Here is a 13,033-nt window from a genome sequence, read left to right as displayed (position 1 = left end):
TGATAAACATGCCATGGTAGTTATGATGATCCCACACAAGCACAGTTGTAAGAAAGCCCAGCTAGCAGTACAAGTAGTTACAACACCGGGCACAGGAAGAGTATTCACTTAGCAGCCCTCCATTTTTGTTCAGCCACAAATACCCTCAATTCACTGCAGATACTGGACATAACGTCAATACTGCAAGTAGTTTGACTGGTGCCTACTTTTTATCTGTTTTGGATTGAGATGTTCCTTGGGGAAACTGTACAACAAACTGTAGAGTATTATGTCTTTTCCGTTCTGGGCATTCTCCAGCTTAACTTACATGTGGCAGTCAATTAAATAAAATGCTGAAGAATTATAATAAATATGATATACATTTAGTTCATATTATTATATTATTATGTTCTGCAATATGATTGTCAAGTTTACGTGAATATATTTGCAGTGGTTCATCTAAGCACTGACTACTTGAATTTACATTAGCTTGATGAGTTTCTAAAAGGTTGACAAGTTCTCGTTCATTGCTGTTATTTCAAAGAATACAGTGACATTGACTGAAAATTACTGAAATGCATCAGTCCACTTGCTAGTAATTGTTCCTGATAACTGTTTCTAAAATCTTAACCCTTAACATTTGCTCACTGACTTATCAGTGCAGCCAGCCTCATAAGATGAGAATGGCAAACCTTGCTATTTCATCAATCATAGAACTCAGCCAGTCCCAAACCTTTATTTTGCATCAATAAAAATGCATAAAAGTACATAAAACAAATAATACGGCCATTTGATGCAAAATTCTAATTTGCAAAGAACCTTACATAATTCATGAATTTATGATTAAATAAAATACTTAATAAACCCATAACTTTAGACTCAGCATATATACAATATTTAGATGATACCACAGGCTGGTCCACTTTCAATCCCTCAATTCATTCATCTATATCAAAACTCATAAAATACTCATATTTGCTAATTATTATAGCACCTAATAAGTACAAATTTAAAGCCAGGTAAAAACACAATTTAAATCATAATTCTATATTACTAAAATGCATGCATAAATCAGGAATTCATGGTTTTTAAAAAAATAGTCAAAATCCATTACTTTTAAGTCTTTCCATACGGAATTTAAACTGTCTCAAAACCTCCCCCATGAATGCCATCATTAAATTAAGCTATATAAATCTCATATAGTGCAGATATGTATTAAATATTACAAACACATGTTCCACGTGGTTGCCTCTAAGTCTGCTTACCAGCCAATAAATCAAGATCAAATCAATGGGGATACCTGTTGGCTTATCAGAACTGCCCAGAGAAAAGATGCAAGCGTAAAACATTCGGATTTTCCATTTTGAATAAAATGTAGAGCTGGTAAACACTGTCTAAACTCATATTTATGTAATAAACAGAGTACTTTTTTCTCTGCTGGCTATGCAGGGGACAAAAATAGAATATGCAAATTTGACTTCTAGACTTTTCATTACTAGGGTAAGGCGACAACTGATTCAGTGAATGGGAATTTGCAGAGTAGCCCACCAAGAATGAATGAAATGGAATTTAAACTACACCTTCATAAACAAAATCAATGCTGTGAGTCTCTACAAAGGTCAAATAAGAAACTGCACTGTGCTTCACACGGGGAATGACTGGTACAAGCATACGTAGTACATGTAATATAGAACTCTTTTTTTCAAACAGGCATGCAGGTGTGTATCATCTCTGAAACTTGAAATAGGTTTTATCAGCTGCGGTAGAATTAGATTAGCACTTGGATTTAGCAGAATGAGGGCAGGATTTGCTATACATGATTAACTGCAATAATGCGTATTACTTACACTTTTGGTAAATGTTGCTGCTGCCATTTTATTTCTTCAATGTAGTTAAATTCATACTATGTGCACGAGACTAGGATTTCAAATGTTTCGTTCATGTTCTAATGTTCTCAAGAGTGTTATTCCTTGATGAAAGAGTGTTGAGGTTGTGTGGGTTTTCACTTATTATCCCTGTGGAATCTCATGTGATTGGTAATTACCTGTAATGCCTCTTGTAGAGCTATATATTGATTCTAGCTGTTTCATCGACTATGCCATTTGTGCCTGGTGGTCTAGAAAATATATCTATGTGTGTCTAGAAAATCTAGAGAACAAATCAAGACAAATTTGCGTGCTGAATGATTTGAGAAAGAATGGAAGTGCTATGGCACCTCGTTTGGGGCACACTAGTGGACTCCTACTTCATTTGGGAAATAGAAAGCATTTCTGTGTCTTACGTTCAACATGTTGTAAACCTGTTTCTGCCACAAAGTGCAATTATGTGGAAACCACAAAAATAGGAAAAATGGACTATCACTTAGAAAAAAAGAAATATGCTGTAAAAAGAGTTCTCTTGTTTTACAACTCTACTTCTTCTGGAAAGCTGGAAAGTTGGTTATCTTATCACTGGTTACTTTGTATTAATGTCATTCTGGGGAAAAACATATACTGTCTTGCATATCACTTTTTTCCATTTTGTTAATAAAGTCCTGGCATTTAGCAATATTTTAGATATTTGTTTTATTTGATTCATATATCGAGTTTTGTATAACAAACCTAATAAGGGGGTATCGGAGCGCTTCACAGAAATAGTACAAAAGCAATTTCATAGAGAAATACTGAATACTAAGTTTCAATATTTCACAGCAGACTACAGTAGAAAGTAGGATAGGAAGACCATATAGTCCGTATGCAGTTATGGGAGCACAGCATCAATTATGAGGGTGTGCATATGGGGCAGGGAATAGGAAAAAATAAATACATTACGAGGCCCTACCGTCACTTTTGTGCTGGTGCAGTGTCACTTTTTTTACACTCCTGCTTGGCTTTTCATGGCCTTGTAATATGTGCCCTTCCATGCAGAACACTGCATGAAAGAAGCGTACCATGGGTGTTGCTGTGGGTGTTCCCACGCACTACTCATGGAATCTAAAACATTCCCAGATTTATGAGGAAACATAAACCTGGGAATGCATTATGCAGCTCACATAGAAGTAGGAAATCGCCTCCATTGATTTATTTTGTGCAGAAAGGTGTCCTTTCCTGCACAAAACCATCATCCCGCACCGCAGGCACCCTTGGAAGATGGTGCAAGGGTGCCTACATTGGTGCTGGGCTGTTTGTTTAGCACCAGCACAGCGGTCAGTAAAGGAATGCACCATATTCGTGTAAATACAGTGCAGTTCTGCACTTTTTTATGATGCACCGCGGTGCAGTAAATTTGCTTGTGGCATTGCGCTACTCTAATTATATGAGGCCCTTAGTGGCATAATAAATTGAAAAATACAACATACATAGTGACCATACAGAAAAAAAGAATACCTAGTGACTATATATATAAAAAATAGGTAGTACCTATATCTAAAATAAGAGTACAGAAGACATTTTAGAAATGAAGACAGAATAGTCCAGAGATAGTAAGTAAAAAGTACAAATATATATTGGAAGTATATCATAGAACATTGCAATAGACAGTAGGATAAATGGGCATGATAGTTTGGAGGTCGATATGGTAGAGTGCTTGGGAGTAGGGAGCATGGAGTCACAGATTTTTACCTAGGTAGAGGAGTATAGAATCTTTGGCGGATGGGAGGAGGAGCATTGGCAAGGTAGATCATTTAGGTATTTATTGAGAAGTAGTTTACGTTTTTTAAGATAGTAGTATTAGTTAAGATATTTTTCTCAGTTCCTGACAGGAAAATTCACGAATTCCCCAAACCTCTAGAATCCTCACCATATGTAAAAAAAAGATACATATTTGGTGTGGATACTGTTTATGGAAAAAATGTATGGTGGTGTTAGCAAAATTTCCCAGACATCAAAAAAACGAGTTGGTACTAGGATGATAATCCTCAGCCGATAAACAGTTAACTCGCTAATGCAGATTACTCCTTCACCCTTCTTCTCTCCCAGGAGAAGTCAAATCCCTCCCAAACGGGCCTACTGTCAGGGGGAGACTACAGGCCCGGACTGGCCGATGCGGGCACCGGGCAATCCCCTGGTGGGCCGCAAGGGTGGGGGCTGGGTTTTACATAGCTGCAAAATCAGCCCTGTAACAAAATCGGCGAAAAGCAGCCCTGGCAAAAAGCTCGGTCACCCTCCCACCCCCCTCGCACCCTCCTCTTCCGGGGGGAGGGTGGGGAGTCGGCTGAGCACTTTGCCAGGACCGGTTTTCGTTCCCAGTCCGGCCCTGGGAGACTTTGATCTACCTGCTGGCCAGCAGAGTAGTTAACTTGGCCATTCAGAATAGTTCAAAGGCAGAATGTCATAAAGGGCTGCCCAAAAAACATGCTGCAACACCTGTGACTGTTAAAATATTTTTTTTTATTTGCTCATCTCATTTTTGGAGTGAGGAAAGTTTTTCTCACTTCTAAAACGGAATGCCAAATGGATACCGAATAGTATGTACGCCTCAGTATGACAGACATTCAGTCACAAAACATTGAATGTTTACAGAAACCTCAAAAGAAGTGATAACTCATTCACAAAATGTAAAAATACGTTTGTTTAAGAGGACACAGTGGTCCAGGGGATAGACGCTAGTTCTACTCAGTCAGCTCTCCCATGTGTGCACAAGTCCACCCAATATCTATTTTTATTGTGAAGGGTGTAGTATGTCCTATAAGGAAAACTAAAGTGCAGAATAAAATCACGAGGAGGCTAACTCTGGATTAGCATACACTACAAAGGCTGTTAACCTACAATTTTTTTTAAAGATTTCATGTATTTTTGATATTTAGATCTGCTCTACCATCAAACGAAGTTGCTGATTTTTCCTGCATGGTAGACCCTCATATAATTCATCATACTTTAAAGTATTCTCGAATATGTTATGTTATTTTTATTTCATAAGACACCTGTTTGCTGGCCTTCTTGATACCTGAAAGAAAAACTAATATTACTAATTAGAAAAAAAGAAACAGAACCCAGAACAGAGGCTAAAAAGATTTTAAAGATGTAAAAGCCAATAATTTTCTAAAACTCATGAAATACAGCTCAAGATATAGACCAAGGGGCAAATATTGCAGCTGTGATGATGGAAGAAAGATCAATCAATGTAAGTCATACCACACAAGAAAAGCTAAGTTGGAAGAGCTCATTTATTAGTTCATTTATCTGCCCCTTCTTTTCTTTCTTTCTTATCAATTTCCTTCTTTCTCCACTATACTGTCCTACTTTTCCATTCTTACTCATTTCTTCCCTTTGGCTGTCCCCTGCTTTATCCCACCCTTTCTCCATCATGTCTGCAACACTGACTGGGATAACAGTAATTAAAAGCCACACTGCCCTAGGAGCTTTTGTCCTGCTTGCAACAAATAGTGATTGCCCCTACCGCTTCTGCTGACTTTCTTAGCCCCCTTTTTATTCTCTACTTCCTATTTACCCCTCTTCTCAGTATATGATTATTAAATAATACCAAGAGAAAATTCCAGTGTACAAAAAAGAATTGCTGCCAGGGTCCAAGCCCTCCAGGTTAATTCTCAGTGAGCGGTGCAATGAGTTTAGGAACGCCATTTCCACAGAGCAGTCGAAGAACTTCAAGGGTGAGCTCTAAGCAGCAGTTGTCTGTGTTCAAATTTAGTTGCGAGCACACTGCAAATACCTGCTATTGGACGCTCTGACTCAACTCTTCAGTACACCTTTGGGCCTGTAAAAGACTCAGAAGGATTGCTGTGCTGCTCTGTTGCACAAAAGACTGATATTCTGCTGCCCTGCTACTCTGCTGCCCTGCTGCCTGAGTGAGAAGAACTGGACCTCCATCTTGAACCCAGGACTACAAGATTGCCTCCAAGGGCTAGTTTGCGGGGCGCCTGATCAGAGTTTGAGAGATAGAAAAGGCTACAACCACCTTGAACCCCGCATCTGGATTCTGTCTGCTGTGAGTCTTGCCCCACAAGTGGTGCCAGCCAGTCCTGAACTCTTTGGAAGTTGGTAAGAATGTGCTCTGCCACCTCCACTCCCACTCGGATGCTGGCCTGAGGTACCGACGGACAGAGCGGGGCCTCATTCTCCCGAGCGGGTGCCGGGTGAGGTGAGGTTGCTTCCCACACAATGCTGGGAAAAGGACAATTCATTTAGAGTCTCCTCCAGCTAATATTGGGGCTCCAAAATACTGGTAGGATTACTTTTTTCATTCAGAATTGCCGTTTCATTTATTGCAGTTGCATCTTTTTCATCTCTGGTCCTGACGAAAGCTGGATAATGTCTTTTTACAGCTGAAACATGTTGACCACACTGCTTAGCGTCTTACTGTAGTTATAATCTCAGACTACAAAGCGCTTGTTCTTAACCATGACACCAGAGCAGTATCCAATAAACATATTTTCTGCTCTTGTAGTTGTTTTTAACATTTCTTTTTTCTTGTTCACTTTATTCTGAGCACTGCACATCCATTAGCACCACTCTGAAATACACTGTGGCTTGAAGGTTATCACAGTTTTCCGATCTCTGCACCATCTTTGATGGGGTGGGTGAGATTTGGAATACACTATCCACTTCCCACATGACGATGCCTCTGCCACGTTTGGTGGGCTGATGGGAATTTTTCAGCCTAGTGTTATTTCTGTTCCACTTATTGTATCCACAACAACACACATTGCTTTTCTGACTATGTGCCTCCCTGTTTTGTATTGATGGCTTGCCTAGGGTTGTGAGGTTCTATGGTCATTAAACCAACCCATACTGACCCCCTTCAAAATTTTTTATATTTTGCTAGTTTGCGGGGCGCCTGATCAGAGTTTGAGAGATAGAAAAGGCTACAACCACCTTGAACCCCGCATCTGGATTCTGTCTGCTGTGAGTCTTGCCCCACAAGTGGTGCCAGCCAGTCCTGAACTCTTTGGAAGTTGGTTAGAATGTGCTCTGCCAGCTCAGTTGTAGTTCAAGCAAAACCAATGCAGCGGGACGCAGCGCCTTGCAACCTTTTTACTACTTTTCTTTTTAAAATAAATTTGATAGAAGGCAATTCTGTACAAAAAGAGAGGTCAAAGTTTAGCAACCGTAAATAAACTTGCTTTATCAAACTAAGTGTGACAGGGTGAGGGAGCTTTTGCAAGTACCTCTTCATTTTACTTACATCTTAACTGACCCTCTTACATATTTTAAATATTGTTCACATTCCCAAATATCTGTTTCCTTTTCCTCTCTTCCTGGGCACCTCTATGGTTCACCGCGGCTGTTAGTGTGCTGTTTGAGTGGATGGAGCAGCCTTTAAGGCCAATTTCCGAGATGTAGGCTGCCCCCTATTTGGGCAGCTGACGTTCTAGTCTTTTGCTCTCCTCACTCTAGGTTTCCGCTCCTCTATCCTACCAAAGGTCACAAAATCAATTTACAGTACACAGGAACATGTGACTCTAAAAACGTCATCTATGCGATCAAATGCCCGTGCGGCAAGACATACGTAGGACAAACTGAACGTAAAGTAAAAATTAGAATGACTGAGCATAAGAGCAACATACGAAATATGAACAACAAATCCGCTATAGCTATGCATTGTTTAGAAGCTAAGCATCATATCTCACAACTAAGATTTACAATACTTGAGATACTCCCACAACACTGTGACATGGATCCAGTAAAACATCGACTACAAGCCGAATTCTTCTGGATCAAAAAATTGCATTCTCTGCAATCTACAGGAATGAATGACAGAATTGAACTTACATGTTTTCTATGGCCAATAATGACTGTCTCACAGCTAAGGCATAACGGCCCTTCCTTCCCCCAACCGCAGTTTGTATGAATTTACACACAATCCTGCCAGTGTTATTATCCTTCTTACATTGAATTTTATTATTTATTGTACAGTATGATAATACTCATTCACCTATATTTCACAATATTATGGACGACTGTATTATGTTATACATCATTCATTGTTTATGTTTCAGAATTTTACCATATTTTCTATGTATAATTTGACATATTAAGAATGTTGCTGGTAATCTCAATATATGGCTCCACACTTCTTGATATTTGATGGTTTTAACCCGACCACGCAATCCACATCATTAGGATTTCAACTCTTTTATTCCCTTTTCTAGCTAGTACATTCACATTTGACACGTGATCGGAACCCTATCCAATCACTGACTACGGTTTCGAGTCACCATGGCTACCGCCCGATTCGGCACACTAGAATCACTTCCCTTGTGCGATAACATTTTCTTTTTCAATATTATTATGGTTCCTTCAGGAACTTGCTTTCTACCGGATTTTGTATTTTATTTTTATTTTTACGTACCTTTTGGTACGTCACCACGTGACCGGTCTAACACACTATAAGCCTTGTTATTGGCTCCGTGATTATTCACGTGACCCAGACTTGAACAAACCGATTCCGCAGTTGAATGTAAGTTTGCTGCTCAGCTTACGTACCCGTTTTTTGAAACTTTGTTTTTAACTTCCCCGACACGATGTATTTGTGTTCTTTAGCCCCATTCAATGCACGCTATTCCTGTTCGCGTTCGAATATCCAATACTCGTTTTATAAATTGCATGTCATTTTCGTTTCCACTGGCTGGCCCGATTGATACGATATACTCCAGATATTTAATATCCTGTTAGCCTTATCAGCCTCAACTTATGGCTTCATAAGCAAGATCATACCATTATGTTAAAACACGCAATGTTTTTGTGTATTATTATTTAACATGTATATATGTACTTGTTTCTCTGCTAAATGTTAAGGTCCTGTTTGTTTTCTTATTATTTTCTTGGCAGGCCCCTGATGAAGGGTTAGTTTTTCTTAACCCAAAATGCATTGGGCATAATACAAACTGCTAAATATTTTCATGAATGTAATGAATTTTTGGTAATACTAAAGAAACTTCAACAAAAAGAAATGAATTAATAAAAGAACATATGTAATGAATGAATACATCGGATACAGTTTCATGACTTTATGGAATGGAAAGATATTAATTAACATGAATGAGCGAGTGAAGAAACTCTTTTGTTTCATATGAAAGGAGCGCATCCTTAGTGGTTGGTAGACCACATTGTGAATTAATCAACGAGAAGGCACTGCCTGACAGAGTGCGACAAGGATAGCGCCACCAGGAATTGAATTCAACCAGGCAAAAAAAACTAGGTGTGCACGAAGATAACATTGTTGTGATCAATCTAAATGGTGCTCATAAATATATATTTCTCTTCTGATGCCTATATCCTTCTTTTTTTTTTAACACTTTCAACAATTTAAAATTATAAACGGAGCTCCTCCGCTACAAAAACAAAGTCATCTTCCCCTGAAACGTACATACAAAGTTTTCATGCACATTAGAAATTCCTAAAATGGCTGACGTCACAGTTTATACGTGAGCTCCCTTTCTCAGAGTTCCAAATCTTGCTTCGAGCCTTCACGCTCGCATGAAGCCTTCTGAAGTTATGTGCCATCAAATGGTAAGCGCTGACTTTTAAATCAAAACTAATCTTTTATTATTTTACTTTACTTGTAACCTATTTTAAAAGTTCCTGACTTATTCTTCTTAGACCTGCACCCGCTAAGGTACTATAAACATACATTTATGTCTACATATTTATTCTAATCCTAATCAAACAAGCAACATTATTATTAAAAAATCATTATATAATTATAAAACCCAGAAATCTACAAAGATTTAGCCCATGAATTGGACTGTTCCCTACTATTCAATACTTCATACACACAAACCTTCAAAAACATATGTAATAATTAAATAACCAAAGAGTACTTATGTGCTCAGGAAGCAGCAAGCTAAAGAGGAAGCCAATGGCAGACGTCTGGATCTTATTGGGCATTAGTGTTCTTTTCAATTGTTTTATGTTAAGGTTCTATTCTAAAGTTCTTTAAAGTGCTGCTCAGAAGTGGTGAATAAAAGTGTTATGCATAATGCTAGACTCCTGTCTTACCATAAACTCATAGTAAGTAGTCTGGAAGTGACTTGTCAGTCAGTGGGGTAGCATCCAATGACAAATCTTCATGTGATTCTGATAAACATGCCATGGTAGTTATGATGATCCCACACAAGCACAGTTGTAAGAAAGCCCAGCTAGCAGTACAAGTAGTTACAACACCGGGCACAGGAAGAGTATTCACTTAGCAGCCCTCCATTTTTGTTCAGCCACAAATACCCTCAATTCACTGCAGATACTGGACATAACGCCAATACTGCAAGTAGTTTGACTGGTGCCTACTTTTTATTTGTTTTGGATTGAGATGTTCCTTGGGGAAACTGTACAACAAATTATTATGTCTTTTCCGTTCTGGGCATTCTCCAGCTTAACTTACATGTGGCAGTCAATTAAAGAAAATGCGGAAGAATTATAATAAATATGATATACATTTAGTTCATATTATTATATTATTATGTTCTGCAATATGATTGTCAAGTTTACGTGAATATATTTGCAGTGGTTCATCTAAGCACTGACTACTTGAATTTACATTAGCTTGATGAGTTTCTAAAAGGTTGACAAGTTCTCGTTCATTGCTGTTATTTCAAAGAATACAGTGACATTGACTGAAAATTACTGAAATGCATCAGTCCACTTGCTAGTAATTGTTCCTGATAACTGTTTCTAAAATCTTAACCCTTAACATTTGCTCACTGACTTATCAGTGCAGCCAGCCTCATAAGATGAGAATGGCAAACCTTGCTATTTCATCAATCATAGAACTCAGCCAGTCACAAACCTTTATTTTGCATCAATAAAAATGCATAAAAGTACATAAAACAAATAATACGGCCCTTTGATGCAAAATTCTAATTTGCAAAGATCCTTACATAATTCATGAATTTATGATTAAATAAAATACTTAATAAACCCATAACGTTAGACTCAGCATATATACAATATTTAGATGATACCACAGGCTGGTCCACTTTCAATCCCTCAATTCATTCATCTATATCAAAACTCATAAAATACTCATATTTGCTAATTATTATAGCACCTAATAAGTACAAATTTAAAGCCAGGTAAAAACACAATTTAAATCATAATTCTATATTACTAAAATGCATGCATAAATCAGGAATTCATGGTTTTTAAAAAAATAGTCAAAATCCATTACTTTTAAGTCTTTCCATACGGAATTTAAACTGTCTCAAAACCTCCCGCATGAATGCCATCATTAAATTAAGCTATATAAATCTCATATAGTGCAGATATGTATTAAATATTACAAACACATGTTCCACGTGGGTGCCTCTAAGTCTGCTTACCAGCCAATAAATCAAGATCAAATCAATGGGGATACATGTTGGCTTATCAGAACTGCCCAGAGAAAAGATGCAAGCGTAAAACATTCGGATTTTCCATTTTGAATAAAATGTAGAGCTGGTAAACACTGTCTAAACTCATATTTATATTTGAAACACACCTAATAGTGAGCCAATTTAATAAGCCAAAAACACCCTAGGAAACTAATCTGACATGTGGCTAAATTTGATCATACATAAACAGAAAAGATAACTATTTTTTGTTTATAAGTCAAAATATTTTTGTTTTATTTAGATCATTTTTCTTCTGTTTTGATACACATTTCATATTTATCTGTACATATTACTTTAAAATGACAAACATATGTAAATATAACGATTGTGCAAAAACAAGCTAACTAATAAAGACACATAAATGAAAAAAATATTTTTCAGAAAAACAGACAAAGGAAAAAATTATTCAAATGACAGTGATGGTAAACGGGGCTATTGGAGTAAGCAAAGCGGTGGGTGGAATCTCTACGCGCGTTTCGGCATTTGCCTTCTTCAGGAGTCCGTCATTTGCACTAAGACATATACATAACAATAAAAGGTAGGTGCGACACTCTTCTATGATTGATGTTCTGACCGGATAATACAGCTAGTAGGTGTTTATTATCAATGCTCTGTAGGGTTATGTAGGATACCCTTGTTGTTGCAATATTATCTCTTATATCTGCGCTTCATATGCAGGTGTAATGACGAATTGAGTCCAATATGTGCGATGGAGGACGCTGTCGCTGCGGCATCGATATCTATATTCGAGTGGAAGAGGGCGCCACGTGGACCTGGTAGTTATAAAACCTTGTCTATAACTTATGCTGCATTATATCCAGTGAATTGGTTCTTGATGTGAAGCAGGCTAAATCAGTTAGTAGTTCTCAGCGGTTGCGCTTTGTCGGCTGCATGAGCCGAAATTCGACTGGGGTACTCGAAGGCGTCCCTCCTCGTTATGATTCTGGATGGAGCCAGCTTTTAGTTTAGGCTAAACCAATTGATTTAGCCTAAACTAAAAGCTGGCTCCATCCAGAATCATAACGAGGAGGGACGCCTTCGAGTACCCCGGTCGAATTTCGGCTCATGCAGCCGACAAAGCGCAACCGCTGAGAACTACTAACTGATTTAGCCTGCTTCACATCAAGAACCAATTCACTGGATATAATGCAGCATAAGTTATAGACAAGGTTTTATAACTACCAGGTCCACGTGGCGCCCTCTTCCACTCGAATATAGATATCGATGCCGCAGCGACAGCGTCCTCCATCGCACATATTGGACTCAATTCGTCATTACACCTGCATATGAAGCGCAGATATAACAGATAATATTGCAACAACAAGGGTATCCTACATAACCCTACAGAGCATTGATAATAAACACCTACTAGCTGTATTATCCGGTCAGAACATCAATCATAGAAGATTGTCGCACCTACCTTTTATTGTTATGTATATGTCTTAGTGCAAATGACGGACTCCTGAAGAAGGCAAATGCCGAAACGCGCGTAGAGATTCCACCCACCGCTTTGCTTACTCCAATAGCCCCGTTTACCATCACTGTCATTTGAATAATTTTTTCCTTTGTCTGTTTTTCTGAAAAATATTTTTTTCATTTATGTGTCTTTATTAGTTAGCTTGTTTTTGCACAATCGTTATATTTACATATGTTTGTCATTTTAAAGTAATATGTACAGATAAATATGAAATGTGTATCAAAACAGAAGAAAAATGATCTAAATAAAACAAAAATATTTTGACTTATAAACCA

The sequence above is a fragment of the Lissotriton helveticus genome, chromosome 3_2 (genome assembly GCF_964261635.1).
Source record: "Lissotriton helveticus chromosome 3_2, aLisHel1.1, whole genome shotgun sequence".
NCBI lineage: Eukaryota > Metazoa > Chordata > Amphibia > Caudata > Salamandridae > Lissotriton > Lissotriton helveticus.
This window is presented reverse-complemented; position numbering follows the sequence as displayed.